We start from the raw sequence: 15,640 nt of genomic DNA on the forward strand, positions 1-15,640 counted from the left end.
GAATACTCAAATTTATTTCACATTCCTATGCATTAACTTTAATGATACTTAGAGGGACGGTTTTCTAGTTAGCTATATTGGGGTAATTAACAGTAACCCTACCAGACTGGTCAATGCCAGATTTGGGGGCGTGACATGATGACGCACTTGGCATCAAAGCTCAGAGCGATCATGATCATTCATTTTTGAATGGTCATGATTGTTTGATCTAGTGGTTTGATTTGAACCATATGATTTTTTAAGGTAAATCATATAGTAGGATTTACTGGACCGTTAATAAAGTCAATTGTGAGACCAAATTAAGTTTAATCTAATAGTTAAGTTTAAGTAATCGTTACTAACAATTACGATCTAACGGTTATAACTGAATCATCCTCGATAGTATTTTACTCTAATGGTTAGAATTAAGTATTTGTGGAAATGTGATGATCAAATATAATGAAAATTAAAACAAGATTTGTTAATGTTAGTTAGTAGTTTATGACTATTAGATTAACGTTATATGACTATTGGATTTACAGTTTATTATTGTTAATTTCAAAATTAAGTGACGTTAGTGAACATACATAAATAACTGTTATCTTTAACACTACTAAATTACAAATAGTTCAATACAGTCTAGTTTTTCAACACAGAAAATTCTCTCTTCTTCTGTTTTCTCTCAAACACCTTCTGTATTTTAAATTTGAGTCTCTATCTCTTGCTATAATAACAAATCTGAAGGCGTTCGGGTTTAGTTTGGTTTGTGCAAAATGCAACTAAACAATAGATGATTTATGGGCTCCATTGTATCTTGGAAAAATATTTGTTGTAACCCTTATGAGGAAAACAACATTGTAACACACTTTATGAGCATTTCAATTTCTGTTTTATCTTTACTATTTTTAACACATTGTATTCTCATTAACTTGAATGATGTTTACAGTAGAAAGCTCTCTCTGTTTATGAAAAAACTATGTTAGGTGGGAGAATATAAAATATGGTATGAAATCTCTAAGATTTGATTACAATCAACCCTAAATGGAGAATATTTTAGTATCAATGTAATATGAAAAATATATAGATTTTAACCACCATCAAGGGACAATGTAGGTTGTAATTGTTAGAATATTAAGAGTAATAGTTTAAGTTTATACTCTATCTTTATAATTCATCTCATTTATTCAAGAGAAGTTTGGGCCATACGTGAAGAGATAGTTAAAATATTAATTAAATAATTAATTTTACTATTTCTTATCGATTAGCCTGGCGGGACTGTTTTTTGGGAGAGGAAAAGGGAGAAAGACCATCTCTTTTCTCCACTTTTTTGAAAGAAATACTTTTATTTGTGCCTTTTTTTTTTTTTTTTTTGGTAATTATTTTTTTCCCATCAATTACAACGCATTGTCGTTTTACCCTCAATAACTGACAACCCTACTGCCCGTCCCTATTAAACTACTATTTTGTGCCCAAAAGCTCATTCCGTCAGTCAAAGGCGTTAACTCAGACGGTCAATCTGTCACGTGCTTCTCAGATGCCATCTTGAAATTTTTTATCCCATTTTTGCCCATAATAGGGTTGTCAGTTCATGGGGACAAAGTGACAATACTTTATAATTGATAGGGGAAAAGGTAATTATCCCTCCCTTTTTTTTTTTATGTATAATTTTTTCTTAGCTTCCTTTTTGGATCCATTTTCTTCACTTAAAATCTCATACGCTCCTCCTACCCAAACCTCCATCTCGAGAAGGATTGGATATATATATATATATATATATATATATATATATATATATATATACATTTTTTGGAAACTCAAAATTCATCAAAGGATCAATTTTAGCCTTGGGGAAGACCAAAACTCTCTTTGTCCTCTCCAAAAACTTATGAACATCTCTTTCTAACTTGCCATTTTTTTTGTTTTTTTGTTTTTTTTGTTTTTTTTTTTGTTTTTTTGTTTTTTGTTTTTTGTTTTGTTTTGTTTTTGTTTTTTTTTTTTTTTTTGTGTGTGTGTTATTTGGAAGTTATCCCCCTTGGTCTTTGGACACTTTGAGTTTTGAAGATCTTTCTATAATTGATTGGATTAAATTTATAATTAGACCTTATTTTCACTCAACATAGAGGCCAATTGCAAACACCACTTCCAACTTTTTGCCTCCCTTATTCTTGACCAAAATTTGGCAGACTAAAAACTCAGTCATTCATAACAACTCCTCCCCCAATGTTCTGCTTCTCTCAAAACAATTCCCCCTAAATCAAATTAAGTAAACTTTGATGCAAGCATTAGGAATTCTCTCTCAACCTTAGCAGCAATAGCTACTTCCTCTGATGGGTTCATGCTCTTCACTGAAGCCACTTTGGGTCTTGCTTGTGACGCACTTTAATGATGGTGAAGCACTTGCAGCTCTTTTTGATGCAAAGTTAGCCCTTCAACATAACTATCAACAATTTATCCTTGAATGTGACTAAAACATTTAAGCGTTTTCTCTTCATATGGGACTTTCTCAAGAGTTTTTTTTCTTTCAAAGTAAAAGGTTTATAAAGCAAATAGTTTCTCAAGAGATTGGTTTTTTGTGCAAATCGACGGCAAATTTGCTTGCATGATTGAGTTAAGAGTGCTCTCATGTTTTCGTTTTTCAACTCCTCTGGGCAGGCCTGGACTCGACTAGTAAAATGGGTAGGATTAGAATAATATGGGTCGAAGGGGAAAGGATGACAGGCTTGAAAGGGATTTGGGCCGCGTGGATAAATGGTAGAGCAAAGAAAAAGCTCCATTTTAATATCATTTAAATAAGACTAAAACATGAAAATCCGGGAGTGGTCTCACTCTAGGCATGTGGTAAGGTAAATAATTGTCGCTTTTTTTTTAAAAAAAAATAAAAAATAAAAATTATATGGTGATTGAAATAAAAAATAAACTGCTAATAACCGTTAAAATTGTTAACGGTTTAACCGAAAATAATGACAGCTAAATAATTAGATAACTAATTTTTTTTTTTAAATAATAATAATAATAATAATTAGATAACTACTTAAGCTAGTTGCCGTTACTGTTAATTTATACGGATTGACAAAAGCAATTAATAATTAAGTATTCAATAACCGATTTTATAATATATTATATATATTAAAAATAATAATAATTAAATTGTGCCGTGACCATTGGGCATTGACACTTGCCATTTTAATAAAAATGTTAAATCATTATTTATTAATCTTTTGAGATAAATGGTAATTTAATATGGTATTAAAGTCAAAAGTTTTGGTTCAAACCTTAATTCCGTCAAATTCACCCACTATTTTAATTAAATATTCTACATAAAAATCATTTGTTTCTATTTTATTTTTATTTTAATATTATTTTCTTTTTTTCATAAGTAAAGGTTTCGAGTTCGAACATTGACTCCATCATTCACTTCTATTTAATTAAAATATTTTAGGTGTTTGACCTCTCATATTACAAAAAAAGTTTATGCCTACACGGGTTCGGCCTCATCTATTAGCAAACAACCTTTTTCACATTTCTCTTAAAAAAAAAAATTAAATCACATAAATTACTTTTTATTAACATTAAAATAAAAAATTCGAAAGGGGCCAAAATTCCTGGATTGGACTCTAGTGTGTTTTTCGTAACCTCACCTTCGGCCATTTTATTGCGAACTTTCTAGTGGGGGACTTATGGTCCGAGTCAATGTCACCTTTCTCAGTCAAAGTTAAAACAAATCGTCAACATGTTATAATTGGTAATGTGACAAAACCCGCCCATCTCTGATCTCTCACACCATTCAACATATATTATACAATATTGCCTCCAAACCCATCTCTCATCACTTGATCTTCTAAACAATGGATTTCAATCTCTCTCTTTCTTCCATCATCATCATCCCATTCCTAGGATCTTCTTTTTTAATTGATCGTATTCAGGATAGATAAAAGACGATACATAGGCGTAGCTTGTTTCCCAAACCAACTGTCAGGTTAATGTTGAAATCTACAACTTCAAACTTGGCTCCAAACTCATCTATAAACGCCAACCCAAAGTTCAATTGATTGGGGTGGTGTTCTCACTATCTTCAATTGATTGACATGGTTGACTTGGTTGCACGTCAGCACCATAACTCGTCAACAGTCAAAACTGAAGAATTCGCTAGGAATTTTCACTCCTCTATAAGTTGATTGGGATTTTGTTGAAGCCAATCCTTTTGCAAGAAAATGTCCAATAGTTTTTAATAATTTTTTAGGAGAAATTATTCTTTTCCCCATGAACTATCACGCGATGATCATTTTTTCTATCAACTACCAACTTTACATTATGACCCCATTAAATTACTCTTTCGTTACCAGAACTCCATTCTGTCAGTCAAGGCCATTAACTTGGACGGTCAACCGTATTGTTCATGACACTATTCACAGGTACTATTCACGACACTGTTCACAGGTACTGTTCATGCACGTGATGGGTTGATCGTCCGACTTAACGACCATGACTGACGAAATGGGGGTTTTAATAATGAAATGGTAATTTTGATGGAATTGTAATGTAAAATTGGTAGTTGATGAAAGTATATAGTAATTGAGTGATAGTTCATGGAGAAAAGATAATTTTTTCTATTTTTTATGAAACGAAATTTCGCTCAAAAGTGGAAAATTACAGCTAGTAAATACTTGTTCAGTAAAAGTATGTTTGATGAAACAAATTCTATAAGTCTTAATTATCCTTTTCAGTTCCCAATTGAGTAGAGAAAACAAAGAAATGTGCGAATGTATTATCGGATAAAAAAAATTAATAAACTGAGATGGTGATTGATACGTTTGTGACTTGGGAGCAGTAGGCCAATAAGAAGGGTTTCCCCAGTAGTCTTTTAATTCAATAAGGAACTTTTGTTTTAGTGTTCCACGTAAAGACAATTCTAAATTCTATAAAGAGTTAGAATCCTAGTTAGTGTCCTAGCGAGTCTTAGTCGGTGATAAGAAGTCACTACAAAAATGTTGCATTTTAATGACTTACCAGTAGTAACATTTTTAGGCTAAGAAAAGGTCACTAATGGTGTGGTGACGTGTCAATAGTGATGTGGGTGACATGCAAAAAAAACTTGTAGTCTATACCAGAAATTAGTGAAGTGTGGATTTGATCACATGTCACTAATTGGTGACGTGTGAAATTACACACGTCACCCTCCTAAAGGCGACATGCCAATCTTGGCACGTCACCAATTAGTGACATATTTTAAATTGGCACGTCACATTTCTTCATGACGTGTAATTTTGACACGTCATTAAGTTGTGTAATTTTGAAATTTTTTTTCCTCCCCATATTTATTTTTGAAATTTTTCGGGGGCATTTTACCCAAATTCCGGTGTTGCACTACCTAATATATGAGTTACACATCTACTACAACTACACTAACTATCCATCTATCCATCAACTAATACTATTCATTAACCATTTACATCTAGAGTAATTCTAGAAGACTTACTTATGTTCTACTAATAATATGTGGCTATTAAAATTATCATTTGATTAAAATCCAATAATGATCAATCACAAGCCCAATAGTGATTTTAATAGTCACATCATTCTTAGTAGGACATAAGTAAGCTTTCTAGAATTACTCTTTATGAATAATCCATCTACCCATCAACTATAACAAATAATCCATTACAACAAATAATCCATTATCACAACTATTCATTATCACAAATATTCCATTATCACAAATAAATCCGACTATACATCAACAGTATCATTATATATGACACTTAAAAAAATTAGGGTTAATAACTTTTTTGGTACCTAAGTTTTCATTTTTTTTATTTTTTTCTCCTAAGTTTTAAAACGGGACAAATACAGAATTTCCACGTGTCACTCCCAAAATATGCAACGTGTCCTAAAAAAATAAAAAATAAAATAATAATAATAATAATAATAATAATCATAACTAAACCTAAAAAAAATAAAAAACACACGAGCTGCCTTCTTCATCTTTGTTCCTCTCTCTTTCCTCTTCCCTCTTCCCTCTCCCCCTCATCGACGGGAGATGGCCAGCCACCAGATACCACGAATGCAATCGAAAAACCCATCACCCAACCAGCCAAACCCACCCCCACTGGATTGACATAGGATGGAAAACACCGGTGGGTCACCTCTTTCTCTCTCATCCACGCCGGTAACCCAGGCAGGTCTTAGCCAATTGAAGTTGAGGCTTGATTTTGGGTTTTTTTTTTTTTTTTTTTTTTTGATTTTCTGGGTTGGGTTTTGTCCAATTTTTTTTTGTGGTGTTTTGGCCGGTTGGTCGATTGTTCTGTTTTGGTTGTGGTGGATTTGCCTTGTTTTGGGTTTCTAAGGGGTTGATTTTGCTCTGTTTCTTAGTGTTTTGGGTGCTTTGTTGATTTTCTGGGTATTCTTGGCCGAATGGGTATCGAAGATTGAGTTTGTTGTTGATTAAACTTTGGCTTTGATTTTATGTTCTCTGCCATGGCTGAATTCTGGGTAGTTCTCGGTAGGTGGCTGAATTGAGATTTGAGAGTATGTTGGGTTTTCTTGGAAAATTGACTTATGGTGGTTAAAGATTTGTGGGTTGTTTGGTTGGTTGGTTTTGTACTTGTTTGGATGAGAATGAAAATGATTCTGCAAACTTTTGATTCTGCAAAAGCTTCTACGAAATTGATTTTGCAAACCCAGATGGCCGAGTTGGAATGCTAGTTTGGGTATTGTCTGCACTAGCAAGGAATGAGGAAGAAGATTCATCCAAACTTACGGTTTGGGTATTGTCTGCACTTGCGGTAAGGGCAGATCAAGATCAATACCATACATGTCCTCTGCATCTGGTTCGTCTCAAACTTACCTGAAGGAAGAGAGAGAGAGCTGGGAGAGGGACGGAGACAGTGAGGCGAGAGAGAGAGAGGCGGAGAAGCAGAAAATGACCCACGTATGGCCACGGCGGCGCCGTCCGGCTAGTTCACGCCGGAGCACGCCCACTGTCCGGCTAGTTTATTTTATTATTATTTTATTATTTTTAATTTTTAGGACACGTGGTATATTATGGGAGTGATACGTGGAAATTTCATTAATTGGGACTAACGGAACTAATGAGGTATTGATTTTGTTTTTTCCTATAGGTTGGGTACTAGATTTGTCCTGTTTTAAAACTTAGGGGAAAAAAAATAAAAAAAGTAAAAACTGAGATAACAAAAAAGTTATTAAGCCAAAAAATTAAATAATTCATGTTCATAAATAAAATAGCCTAGCCTAGCATATATTATATATGACACTTAAAAAAAATGAAACAATTCAAGTTCATAAATAAAATAGCCTAGCCTAGCATTATATATGACACTTAAAAAAATTAAACAATTCATGTTCATAAATAAAATAGCCCAGCCTAGCATTATATATGATACTTCAAATAATTAAACAATTCATATTCATAAATAAAATAGCCTAGCCTAGCACTATATAAGACACTTAAAAGAATTAAACAATTCATGTTAATAAATAAAATTGCCTAGCCTTGCATTATATATGATACTTAAAAAAGTTAAAAAATTCATGTTCATAAATAAAATAGCCTAGCCTAGCATATATTATATATGACACTTAAAAGAATTAAACAATTCATGTTCATAAATAAAATAGTCTAACCTAGCATTATATATATGATACTTATACAATTCATATTCTTAACAATCCACCCAGACAACAAAATTAAACTAAAAATTAAATTTGAAACAAATATATAATACTTAAAAAAAATAAATTAATTAATAAACTTAATCATATATATATATATGATTAAGATGCTGAAGATGCTAAAGGAATCTCCTCAACCAAATAGCTTCCTGAACCGCTGCAAAACAAGCTACATACTTGGCCTCCATGGTCGATAATGCTATACAGGATTGTTTCTTGCTATTCCAAGTGATGGCACCATTATTATGCAAGAAAGGATATCCAGATGTCGATTTTCGCTCATCTAGTTCACTACCCCAATCGGCGTCACTATATCCAACAAGACGCAAATTCGAACCCTGATAGCAAAGTACATAATCTACAGTTCTTTTGAGGTATCTTAATATCCTCTTGACTGCCTTCCAATGGGTTTGTTCGGGGTTAGGCTGGAATCTACTGACCAAGCCAACTGCATAGCATATGTCCTGCCGAGTACACATCATAGCATACATCAAGCTACTTATGGCGTTAGCATAAGGAACACGGGTCATCTTTTCTATCTCATCTTGAGTCTTAGGACACATCTCTAGGCATAAGTTCTCGCCTTTAGCAATAGGATTGTCAATGGGTTTACAATCATACATCTGAAAGCGTTCAAGAGCCTTCTTTATATAGGTTTGTTACGACAAACCTAGAAGTTTCTTTGATCGATCCCTAAAGATCTTGACTCTCGGAATATAGTCTGCCTCACCCATGTCCTTCATCTCAAAATTGGAGGACAACCACCCTTTGCTGGCGACTATCATATCCTTATCATTTCCGGCCAACAATATATCATCAACATACAATGACAAAATGATGAAACTCCCCTTGGAACGTTTGACATAAACACACTGATCTTCTTCGATCATCTTGAACCCATTGAAAAGAATAGCTCGATGGAATCTAAGATTGTAGTGACCCAAATAATTAACTAAGCTTAGATAGCTTAGTTAGAGGGTTAAGATGGACTTTGGGTCACTAGGAAAACTTAGAAGGGCATTTTGGAAATTTTAAACTTTTGAAACGGACGTACGCTAGACGTACGCTCTTTTTTGTAGTAGAGGACGTACGCTAGGGTTGCCGAATGTACGCTCTTGTCTATAGTAGAGGACGTATGCTCTTGTTTTTAGTGCGGACGTACGCAGGGGGACTATCGGACGTAATCTGACAATAGTATGACGTACTCTGCAAATAGTACATGGACGTACACCCCAATAGTACGGGACGTACACTACTTTTGGAATGCCCATTGGATAATACCTGGATCGTATGCTATAGCCTTTGGACCGCTGTGTAAATAGTACCGGGCGTACGCCCCTATAGTACTGGACGTCCGCTACTATTTAGAGAAGTTGGTACTGCCATCTGCTATAAACCCCTTCAATTTTATAGGCACTATTCATTACCTAACTCGCCCCCAGGCTCTGCGAAAATTCCTCCTTGTGAGTGTGTTTTGTGTGAGGTTTGTGAGTTCGGTGCTATCAGAGAGGAGGTTCTCAAAGTTTTGCTTCAAGGAGGTAATACCCTTAAGCCTAGCTCGTTTTGCGTCGTTATGTTGCTTAAATGTTGTCTTAAGTTACTAGTTTTAGTTCTAGCTAGGTTGCGTCTTAAATCTTGATAATGTTAGCATTTGACTTGGTTTAACATGATTTCGTATGCATGAAGGTTTCATTTTGAGTTAGGAGACCCTAGATAGCCTTTTGGTAACTTAGAAATTAGTTTGGGAGAATAGGAGGACGGTTCAACCAAATGAGGTTCTACTTGAAACTTTCTGAGCGGACGTACCCGGACATACGGTCCGAAGTAATTTAGCGGATCTACGGCCACGAGCCCAGACGTACGGTCAGAAGCGTTCTAGGGAAACGCCACTTTGGTCAGTCATTCATCAGTTCCTGTTTCCATGTTCTAGGTTCGTTTGATTTGGACTTAGAACTAATGATAGGTCTTTTTCTCAGTATTCGAGGTTATGGAGCCTCAAGGAAATTTTATAGAGGAGCCTTACAACTAGGGTGAGTGTAAACTCACATGGATGCTTGTTGTTACTTTTCCCGCATTGCACATCTATTTTATATATATATATATATATATATATATATATATATATATATCAAACATGCATATTTTGCGAAAACGTGTGTAGATTAATAAGATAATAATGAGGCTTGTAAAACTACGCAGGTAAAAGACTGCGAAGATTAATTGCATCGTATGACATGGTACACCGATACGTGCGGGATAAAGGCCATGGGCTTACTATACAAGTTAACTTTATGGTCAAATGTGTGTGTGTGTGGGCTTTGGATCCAATGGTTTCGTGACCAAGATGCAGCCATTCCCAATGGATGGTCATTATAGGACGGACATCATTAGTAGTGTGGGCCACCCAAGGTCGGAGTCGGTCATGTCACTAGTGTTATGTATGGTAGCCGTGCAATATCTGGGGTAACGGTGTTGTACTACAGGTCTCTCGGGATAGCGTCAACCCTGCTAAGAAGGGGTAATATCTCGGGTAGACCATACGGTTGAACTATTACTGTTACTCATGATTATACACATATATTATATATAAATATCACATCAATGATAAATTGTCATAATGTTGCATGCGCTTTATAAATAACTGGATCCACAAACTAATAGCGGGTACCTCATGTACATTTATACTCACTAAGTCGTCAAACTTACCCTTGTATTATTTCCCTTTTTTTACCTCCATATATACAATTATGTTGTTATAGATAGCTTAGCAGAAGATGGATAACGTGAAGCATCTGGTTATCTTGGAGGATTCAACCCGGGAGATGCTTGAGGACTTATTGCAAGCTTAGGCAAGCGCTCATGGTAACTAGTACTTTGAGTTATGTTGTAGACTTAGAACTTTTATGCATGCTTGCATATTTAGGTATAGCATGAATCCTTTGTAACAATGATGTGTATAGTATGATTTTTGCTACTTGAAAGTCTTTGGTAGATGCTTTGGTTGTAATGATTGATGTTTATAGAACTTTAATATTTTTCACTACTTAGTATCCTCTGTCTTTTTGAGGAGTAGAGGTCCCTGAGTCTTGTACTGAGTGGAATAAGGCTGGGAGACGAACCATGTAGTTAATTACCAATGAATTAATTTTCAGGGTGTTACAAAGATACCATTGTCTAAATGATTGCTTTAGGCCATAGATGGACCGTTTGAGCTTGCATACTTTGCGCTCTTGTCCATCAGCCACAAAACCAATTGGTTGATCTATATAGATCTCCTCATCTTGTTCTCCATTGAGAAAAGCTACTTTAACGTCTCTTTGTTAGAGTTCCAAATTCATATAAGCAACTATGGCTAGAATAAGACGAATTGAGGCAAACCTTACTACTGGTGAAAAGGTTTCCTCATAATCTATACCCTCTTGTTGGGTATAAACTTTTGCCACAAGGCGAGCTTTGTTCCTTTCTATTGAACCGTTCACCATGTGTTTGACCTTAAGAACCCATTTGTTCCCAATGGTCTTTCGCCCTGGAGGTAGGTTCACCAAATCCCAGACCTGGTTAGTCTTCATTGTCTCAATCTCATCATTCATTGCTTTAATCCACTCATCTTTTGCAGAAGATGAGAGAGCCTCTTAAACTGTCCTAGGCTCATCATCATCATGCGGAGCAATCATGAAAGCTTCCCCTTCAATCTTGAAACGATAACGGGGAAGATTTTCACATTTGCTTCTACGCGGTTGAGGTTTTTGTGAATCCTCCACTAGTGGTATGCTCCCACTATCCCTAGGAGTTTGAGGGATTTCTTCTCAACTAGGCCACTTAGAACGCCTTCCTCTTGATCCAAAGTCTTATGGAGCTCTAAATTTCTATCAACCTCACCTCTGGTTTGAAACTCATCCTCGATGAAATCCACATCTCGTGATTCTATCTCAATCACCCTTCCATCGGTTTGTTCTCCTATCAACACGTAGCCCTCGGAATGCTATGAATATCTTAAAAAGATACAACTTTTTTTTCTCTAGGACCTAATTTCCTATACTTATGAGAAGTGCCATGAACAAATCCTGCTGAGCCCCATGACCACAAGTAACTCAAATTGGGTTTCTTGCCGGTCCATAACTCATAAGGAGTAGAAGGTACTGATTTGGACGGCACTCGGTTAAGAATGTAGGCAGCAGTCAAAAGTGCATCCCCCCAATATGATATTGGTAAGTTTGTTTGTGCCATCATTGACCTAACCATCTCTAGTAGAGTTCGATTCCTCTTTTCCGCCATGCCATTTTGTTGTGGCGTACTTGGCATCGTAAGTTGCCTTTTTATTCCCTTTTCATCACAAAGCCTTTTAAATTTCTCAGAAAGATATTCGCGTCCATGATCAGTTCTTAGAGCTTTAATACTCTTGTCTAGTTGATTCTCAACCATATTCATATATCGTCTAAAACAATCCATTGCTTTAGATTTATGGGAAATCAAATAAACATGATCGTATCGCGAAAAATCATCTATAAATGTGATGAAATAGAACCCCTCATGTCTTGCCCTCATATTCATTGGGCCACAGATGTCGGAATGGACTAATTGCAATGGAAAAGATGCCCTAGTGGCTTTTCCAAACGGTTTTCTAATTGACTTTCCCATAAGCAAATGTTCACATGTGGACATAGACACTTTAGCGAGATTGCCTAATAGGCTTTCTCTAGCTAATCTAGTCATCCTGTCTTGCCCAATATGGCCAAGCCTAGCATGCCATTTAATTGAATCAACATTATCAGAAGATGTCAATAAAGCAAACAATTTATCATAACTAGAATAATCCAAATCCAATATTAAAAAACCGTCTGAAATAAAACCACACCCATAATATGTTGTTCCCAAATATATGTAAACACCATTATCAAATACAAACCAAAAACCAAATTTAAGCAATGTAACTACAGAAAGCAAATTTCGTCGAATCTCAAGAGCGTATAAAACATCATGGAGTAATAGAGTGGGTCCACCTTGCAAGTCCAACTTGTAGGTACCAATACCGAGTACCTCCACGCTAGCTCCATTCCCTACTTTATGTCTCGACTCCTAACAGGAACTTGATGATACTCTACAAATCCGACCCAATCTCAAGCTACATGTTCGGTTGCTGTCGAATCTACAGTCCATATAGGAGAGGAGTGAGCAATCAAAGCATGGCTAGATACATAAACACAACGAGAAAAGTCAGAAAGTGCCTTCTTCGCCTCAGTGCACTCACGAGCGAAGTGGCCTTCCTTTCCCTAGTTAAAGCAAAGCAACTTAGACTTGTCTTTTTTACCAGCCCGTTTACCTCTCTTGCGGTTGTAAGTCCTTGCCTTCTTGGGCCCTAGTCCAGCTGCTCCATGTTTGTCATTGTTCTTGCACTTAGGCCTATATGCCCTGCGCGAACTTGACTCTGCCAAGTATGCGGAACTATTGGGCTTAGCAGCCTCTAGGCACTCAACTTCATGTTCCAAATGACACGAAACATCATCAAAAGTCTTAACATTCTCATTGTGTGTCTGATTTTGGCTCATAGCTTCTCAGGAGCTTGGTAGTGAACGATCACCGCTTGGACCTGCTGCTCATCAGTAAGTTGGTTTCCGGCTGCTTTGAGCTCGCGGATCATGGATGACATCACCTTGAGATGCAGCTTCATTGTATGATCTGAGCGCATCTTGTAGGAGTCAAACCTCATGGTCAATCCGCGCAGTCTAGTGGCAAAAGTGCCACCATACTTTAACTTCAGTGCTTCCCACATATCTTGAGCTGTTGGATATACCTCGAACTCACCAATTAGATCATTGTGCATGCTGCTTAACATAGTAAAGCACATAGATTGATCATTTTTGTGTCAATTTTCAAAAGCAACAAAATCTCTTATGTTTTGTTCGGTATCCTCTTGCATTGGCTCAATCAGTGAATGGGATAAAAGGTCTCCAAGACCTCTTGTTCATTTAGAACATATCGAATCTTTCGATGCCATATGTCATAATTTTCCCAATCCAATTTTTCCCCCTTATTCAAATCAGCAACAATAACTTTTGAAGCTGTTGTTCACAATTACCTACCTAAATTAATAGGCAAATAATTGGATGTTTTACTTGCAAGTGTACGAGGTCAACATAGTAGTATAGTGTGCAAATACAGGGTCATTCCCACGAGGATTGCTGAATCTTGTCTAAAATCGATTTCGAAAGTAAAATAAAACAAAAGATTGGATTTGAGTTGATATTGATAAAAAGGTAGGGTTTTGAGATCCACTACTAATTATATTTAGCTAATATGTCAATATGCCAATGTTTTGATCATGTTATGTATATCTAATGTTTGTCGACCTCAGGGCATGGGTGTATACTCCTTAAGCTATTGATTTCCCCAAGCAATGAGTTAGACATAGGTGTATACTCTAACTCTTTAGGAAAGCATATATTCTGTGAAAATCGACAAACACATGAGGCCTAGGGCATGGGTGCATACTCCCGGTTCTCCATGTTGATTATCCCAAGAACCCAGTGTGGATTACTTTTGTTACTTATGTTAAACCTATGACTCGGTCATCCAAATTGATTTAACTAACTAGTCCATACCACATGCACATGTTGATCAGGCACACACATATGAGAAATTCATGAAAACAGGAATTAATCAATTTAGATATCACAACAAAATCATTACAAAGCCGCCAATATTGAATATCAACTAAACATAACTAGGGCTTCAATCTAGCCCTACTAAATAAATTAGTTACGCATAGAGTTGATGTTAAAGATCTTCATAAAATAAAAGAAAAGAAAGGAAAAGAATAAACCCGAAACTTGAACTTGAAGAGCTCCAATTCTTCTCCTTTAAAAGCACATCTATTCTAGAGGCTTAAGGGTCTATTTATAAGCCTTTAGGAATACTCTAGGACCCTTAAAAATCGTAGGGTTTTAGTCCTAGTTCACACTAAGCTACAAAACCCTAAAGGTGCTCTTTCCATAACAGGGCTGGCGGCTGTTTTGGCCATTACGCAAGGGTGCGCTCGATCGCAACCCTTGTGCGATCGATCGCAAGTCTGTGATCGATCCTCTTGATGCTTGTGCTCGATCATGGATGCCTTGTGCATTGTGGTCCTCGCCTGTAGTACGCTGGATCGCAACTCCCCTGCGATCGATAGCTCTACCAGAGCCTTCCAAAATCCAAAATAGCTCATTTTCAAGTCCAAAACTTATTTCTTCTTTTTCTTCCAATGACCTACAAAATCAAAGAAAAAACAATAAAGAGCAAAAATGACCTAATTAACTAAAACTAATTGATTAAAACATATAAGTTAAGGGCTGAAAATATGAATATTTTAGCACTTAACACACCCCCAAACTTACATATTGCTAGTTCCTTAGCAATACAAAACTAAAAAAAAAAAAAATGAAAAACAGAGAACAAAAAGATAAATCCATCTTTCGTGGGATGTACGATTGCATTTAACATATGCAATAAGCCTTTTAAACCTCTAGGAATTCCCTAGAGGACGAGTGAAGTCTCATGAGGGTTTTTCAGAAATGTTACCCACAAACATCATGCACAGTTTATGTTATCCCCAAAAATTAAGTATCACTTCAAGATCATGATTTTCATTCATAAGCAAGCTTAAAAAGATGAACTCCATCTTCACAATGGATTAGAATCTCAAAGTTCAATTACTTACAAAGGATATGCTCGAACATCATAAGTTTGAAAACAGTGTAAGGTGAATTAGCACAAAATTATGAGGCTTCCAAATCTTTCCAATATGTAATGTCTCCATATCTCAAAATTCACTAGAATCCCTATTAGAATGAACAACCATGTCATATTTCTTTTTCTTCTTTTCTCTTTTTTTTTTTTTTTTTTTTTGTCAGGTTGTGCAATGTTTGGTTTCTTTAAGCTTTCTAATTGACCCATGTAGCAAGTGTTTAAGTCAATGACTCCCAAACCAGATAGT

This window comes from Corylus avellana, chromosome 7 (assembly GCF_965113065.1).
Source record: "Corylus avellana chromosome 7, dhCorAvel1.hap1.2, whole genome shotgun sequence".
NCBI lineage: Eukaryota > Viridiplantae > Streptophyta > Magnoliopsida > Fagales > Betulaceae > Corylus > Corylus avellana.